This window comes from Salvelinus sp. IW2-2015, linkage group LG19 (genome assembly GCF_002910315.2).
Source record: "Salvelinus sp. IW2-2015 linkage group LG19, ASM291031v2, whole genome shotgun sequence".
In the NCBI taxonomy this organism is placed as follows: Eukaryota; Metazoa; Chordata; class Actinopteri; order Salmoniformes; family Salmonidae; genus Salvelinus; species Salvelinus sp. IW2-2015.
The window spans coordinates 37,209,300-37,215,635 of record NC_036859.1 but is presented as its reverse complement, the minus strand read 5'-3'; the positions used below and the strand labels follow the sequence as shown (position 1 = coordinate 37,215,635).

General features: G+C 46.1%; 1 pseudogene; it reads left to right on the top strand.

Moving 5' to 3' along the window:
* Nucleotides 1-6,336, top strand: part of LOC111979104 (activated CDC42 kinase 1-like) — a 44,451-nt pseudogene that overhangs the window by 7,319 nt on the left and 30,796 nt on the right.

Here is a 6,336-nt window from a genome sequence, read left to right as displayed (position 1 = left end):
TGTACATGTGTGCAGGTTACACACACAGACATCCGAAGATCTAGTCAAGTGCGTCTTCCTGTCCTGTCTCCTCTCCTCTCTCGTCTCTCGTGTTCAATCCACGTACTATGCAGGTCGTCTCTCTCATATCTGAAGTACTATCAATGCGTACTCTCTCCTTCATTATCTGAAGTTACTAGTCAATGGCGTCTCCTCTCATACCCGAAGTACTAGTCAAGCGTCTCTCTCCTCTCAATATCTCGAATACTAAGTCAAGCGTCTCTCTCTCTCATTCGTGAAGTACTAGTCAAGCGTCTCTCTCTCTCATATCTGAAGTAGCTAGTCAAAGCGCTCTCTCTCATCATATCCGAGAGTATAGTCAAGCGTCTCTTCTCTCATATCTGAAGTACTGAGTCAAGCGTCTCTCTATCATATCTGAAAGTACTAGTCAAGCGTCTCTCGCTCTCATATCTGAAGTACTAGTCGAAGCGTGCTCGCTCTTCTCATATCGATGATCAGTAGCAGTCCCTCTACTGCTGCTAATGCGTCTCTCTCTCCAAATCACTGATCCATGCGTAACTCGCTTGAAGTACTTAGTGCAAGCGGCTTCTCATCATGGTCATCAAGCGTCTCATTATGAGGAGTGACATAGTTCTAAGCGTCTCTCTCTCTCATACTGATACTAGACTATCAAGCGTCTCTCTCTCTGATATCTCGAAGTACTAGCAACGCGTCTCTCTCTTCATATCTGAAGTACTAGCTCAATGCGTGCTACTCTGCTCATATCGCGAAGTACATCAGTCAAGCGGCCTCTCTCTCATATCTGAAGACTAGTCAATGCGCTCTCTCTCTTCCATAATCGGGAGTACTAGTCAAAGTGTCTCTCTCTTCAATATCTTCGAAGTACTAGTCATAGTCGTTCTCCTCTCTCATAATCCGAAGTATCTAGTCAAGCGTCTCTCTCTCACATATCTCGAAGTACTAGCTCAAGCGGTACTCTCTCTCTCATATCGAAAGTACTGAGCTCAAGCGTCTCGTCTCTCATCCGAATACAGTCAGATTCCCCAACTGATGAGTAACTAGTCAAGCGTCTCTCTCAATATCTTGAAGTACTAGTCAAGCGTCGCTCTCTTCATATCCTGAAGCTACTAGTCAAGCGGCTCTCTCTCATCTGCATCATCGAAAGTACTAGTCAAGCGTCTCTCTCTTCCATATCCGAAGATACTTATCAAAGGCGTCTCAATCTCATACTCATCTCGAATACTAAGCTCAAGCGTCTCTGCTCTTATGTCGAGAGTTAGTAGTCAAAGCCTTCTCTTCTCTTCTCATATCCTGAAGTACTAGTCAACGTGGCCGTCTTCTCTCAATATCTGAAGTTTAGTCAACGTGTTTCTCTCTCTCTATGATCGTAACTAAGCGCTCTCAATCTAGTCGACCTTAGTCAAGCGTCTGCTCTCTCATATCCGATCATACTCAGTTCAAGCGCTCTCTCTCATATCTGATACGTAACTTATCCAAGCGGTCTCTCTCATATCCGAAGTACTAGAGTCAAGCGTCTCTCTCTCTCATATCCGAAAGTACTAGTCAAGCGGTCTCTCTCATCATCCAAAAAGTACTAGTCAAGCGTCTCTCCTCTCTCTCACTATCCGACCCAGTACTATGTCAGAGCTTCTCTCTTCATATCCAAGTACGAGCTCAAGCGCGTCTCTCTCTCATCATCTGAAGTACTAGTCAAGCGTCTCTCTCTCATATCGAAGTACTAGTCACGCGTCTCTCTCTCTCTCATATCTGAGAGTACTAGTCAAGCGCTCTCTCTCTCATATCTGAAGTACTAGTCACAGCGCTCTCTCTCTCATATCCTGAAGTACTAGTCAAGCGTCTCTCTCTCTCTCATATCGAAGTACTAGTCAAGCGTCTCTCTCATATCTGTACAGTACTAGTCAAGCGTTCGTCTTCTCACTATCTGAAGTTACTAGTCAAGCGTCCTCTCTCTCTCATATCCTGAAGTACTAGTCAAGCGGTCTCTCTCTCATATCCTGAAAGTACTTAGTCAAGCGTCTCTCTCTCATATCTGAAAGTACTAGGTCAAGCGTCTCTGCTCTCTCATATCTGAAGGACTAAGTCAAGCGTCTCTCTCATATCTGAAGTACTAGTCAAGCTCTCTCTCTTCATATCTGATAGACTAGTCAAGCGTCTCTCTCTCATATCTGAAGTACTAGTCAAGCGTCTCTCTCATATCTGAAGTACTAGTCAAGCGTCTCTCTCATATCTGAAGTACTAGTCAAGCGTCTCTCTCTCTCATATCTGAAGTACTAGTCAAGCGTTCTCTCTCTCATATCTGAAGGTACTAGGTCAAGCGTCCTCTCTCATATCTGAAGTACTAGTCAAGCGTCTCTCTTCTCTCATATCTGAAGTACTAGTCAAGCGCTCGTCTCTCTCATATCTGAAGCTTACTAGTCAAGCGTCTCTCTCTCATCATCTGAAGTACTAGTCAAGTCGTGTCTCTCTCATATCGACAGTACTAGTCAAGCGTTCTCTCTCTCTCATATCCAAGTACTAGTCAAGCGTCTCTCTCTCAATCTGACAGTACTAGTCAAGCGTTCTCTCTCTCTCATATCCGAAGTACTAGTCAAGCCGATCTCTTCTCTTCTCCATATCTGAAGTACGTCCAAGCGTCTCTCCTCTTCTCATATCTGAAGTACTAATCAAGCGTTCTCCTCTCATATCTGAAGTACTAGTCAGCGTCTCTCATCTCATATTCGAAGTACTCTAGTCAAGCGTCTCTTCCTCTCATATCTGAAGTACTAGTCAAGCGTCTCTCTCCATATCTGAAGTTACTTAGTCAGCGGGTCTCTTCTCTCTCATATCGAAGTACTAGTCAAGCGTGTCGCTCTCATATCTCGACAGTACTAGTAGGTCTCTCTCTCATATCTGAAGACTAGTCAGCGTCTCCTCTCTCATATCTGAAGTTACTAGTCAAGAGCGTCTCCATCTCTCATATCTGAAGTACTAGTGTCAAGCGTTTCTCTTCTCATATCGTGAAGTACTAGTCAAGGCGTCTCTCTTCTCATATCCTGAAGTACTAGTCAAGGCGTCTCTCTCTCTCATATCTGAAGTACTAGTCAAGCCGTCTCCTCTCTCTCATATCTGAACAGTTACTTAGTTCAAGCGCTCTCTCTCTCCCTCATACTTCTGACAGTACTACGTCTCTCATGCAAGTACAGTCAGCTCTCTCTCTCATATCGAAGTCACTAGTCAAGCGTCTCCTCTCTCATATCAGAAGGTACTAGTCAAGCAGTCTCGTCTCTCTCTCTCATACTCGAAGTACTAGTCAAGCGTTCTTCTCTCGCATATCCCGACGGATGTCTGGCTGGCTACAGATGTCTGTCTGGCTACGGATGTCCGGCTACTGATGTCTGTCTGGCTACGGATGTCTGTCTGGCTACTGATGTCTACTTACTGATTTATGACAGTGCCAGTGTATTCTCGGGGGAGGAAAGGGTGTGGTAATTTGCTATGTCTGTGAAGCGGTTGTGCTTTTTTGGTTTTGTATAGATGCTGTGTGCTTGTCATTATTTAAACCCAGTTTCTCCTATGTGTTATTCAGAAGCTGGGCCGTAGCATGCAGTCTGAGGAGGGCACAGAATGGCTCCTGGAGCTGCTGATGGAGGTGCAGCTGCAGCAGTACCTTTTGCGTATCCGTGACGACCTTAACGTGACGCTCATCTCCCACTTCGACTACGTCAAGAACGAGGACCTGGAGAAGATCGGAATGGGGCGGCCCGGTGAGTTGTTATAGTGGGGATGGTTTTGACTTTTGGCTGTGCGAGTTACATTTTTCATTGGTCGCATTGGTGAGCTGCACATTCTACCTGGTCACCTCAATCAAAACRTCCTGTTTTTTTGGGCCGGATAAAACCATGAATTTGTTACAGTAAAGTGCGTTATCCTCATGATTCCTGTTGTAAGTGTCAGCCTGTTTTTCTGGGGCCGGCTGCTGTAATGAGGCTCTCTCTCCTTCCTGTGCCCCTCTTATTTCTCAACGATCGTTATTGAGCTCAAAGCACATTGTTTTTTACATTCAAGATATCTGATATGGCTTTGAAATACGGAACGCCCGAAATTGCACAACGGCCATCCGCGAGTGCACTTGGCCACATTGCAAAAAATTATTTGAGGGGGGAGACATTGCTTTTTCTGTTAGATTAGTACATGGTTAGGTGTTATGTTTTAGTGGTTAGAGCATTGGGTCAGTAACTGAAAGGTTGCTGGATTGAATCCCCAGAGCTGACAAGGTAAAAAATCTGTCGTTCTGCCCCTGAGCAAGGCAGTTAACCCACTGTTCCCCGGGCACTGAAAGACGTGGATGTGACATTTTTTTTGGGGGGGGGGGGGGGGGGGGGGGGGGGGGGGGGGCATTACTTTTTTGAGGAAGTGTATACTGGCTGTGTGGTTGCTACAAGCATCTGAAGAGGGGACAAACAGAAAAATTGCTGAGTTCTGCTAGGATCAAACCTGAACCTAGTATAGGGGCGCCTTAAGCAGTCTGACAGGCGGCGACCTTATGCACATTAGTGGGAGAGAAACAAAATAAACCCTAGTCTTTAGCTCTTATTTTCTCTCCCATTTTTCACACTCTAAGCCCCCCTCTCAACTCCTCTCTCCCTTTCTCTTCTCATCTTTCTCTCTCCCTTTCTCGCTCTCTCTCCTCTCCTCTCTCTCTTTCTCCTCTCCTCGAGCACACTCCTTTTTTCTTTATTTCTCTTGAAACTACTAACAGCTAACTTTATTGAAGAACATTTTACTCACTGTGACTGAGATATGTGGTTGTCCCACCTCACTATGACTGAGAGATGTGGTTGTCCCACCTCACATTGACTGAGATATGTGGTTGTCCCACCTCACTGTGACTGAGATATGTGGTTGTCCCACCTCACTGTGACTGAGATATGTGGTTGTCCCACCTCACTGTGACTGAGATATGTGGTTGTCCCACCTCACTATGACTGAGATGTGGATTGTCTTCACCCCACTATGACTGAGATGTGGTTGTCCCACCTCACTATGACTGAGAGATTGTGGTTGGTCTCACTTCACTATGACTGAGAGATGTGGTTGTTCTCAACTCACTATGACTGAGAGATGTTGGTTGTCCCACCTCACTATGACTGAGAGATGTGGTTGTCCCACCTTACAATATGACTGAGAGATGTGGTTGCTCACCTCCACTATGACTGAGGAGATGTGTTGTCTCACCTCACTATGACTGAGAGATGTGATTGTCTCACCTCACTATGACTGAGAGATGTGGTTGTCCCACCTCACTATGACTGAGATATGTGGTTGTCCCACCTAGCTATCTTAAAAGGGGATACTTCGGGATTTTGTCTACTTCCTCAGAGTCAGATAAACTCGTGGATACCATTTTTATATCTCTGTGTGCCGTCTGAAGGAAGTTGCTAACTAGCGTTAGCGCAATAGCTAACTAGCGTTAGCGCAATGAATGGAAGTCTATGGGCATCTGCTAGCACTTCTAGTCATTGTGCTAATGCTAGTTAGCATTGGCTCGCAAAACTACCTCTAACTTCCTTCATACTGGACACCGAGACATAAACATTTTATCCACAAGTTCATCTGACTCTGGGGAAGTAGATAAATGGCATCATTGCTAAAATCCCAAAGTATTCCTTTAAGAAGAATGCACTAACTGTAAGTCACTCTGGATACGTGTAAATTAATTAAGCTAAATTAATCAAATGTGTAAATGTAAATGCTTTTCTGATGTTTCAAGTCCACCAACTCTCCTCCCAGAGGGCTACCCCCCTGGTGGGCAGCGGTGCCCAACTCTCCTCCCAGAGGGCTACCCCCCTGGTGGGCAGCGGTGCCCAACTCTCCTCCCACAGGGCTACCCTCCTGGTGGGCAGCGGTGTCCAACTCTCCTCCCACAGGGCTACCCTCCTGGTGGGCAGCGCAGCCCAACTCTCCTCCCACAGGGCTACCCTTGGTTAGCTGAATCGGATGCGTTGCCAGGGCCTTGATTCGCTGAATCGGATGAGTTGCCAGGACCTTGATTCGCTGAATCGGATGAGTTGCCAGGACCTTGATTCGCTGAATCGGATGAGTTGCCCTTGAATCGGGTGAGTTGCCAGACTTGATTCGCTGAATTCGGTATTAGATGCCAGACCTTGATTCGCTGAAATCGGATGATACCAGGACCGTGGTAGTTGAATCGGAGGAGTTGGCCAGGGCCTTTGGTACTGAGATCGGAGAGTTGCTAGACCTTTGTTAAGTTGAATCGAGGAGTTCCAGGGACTTGGTAGTTGAATCGGAGGAGTGCCAGGAAACCTTGGTAGTTGT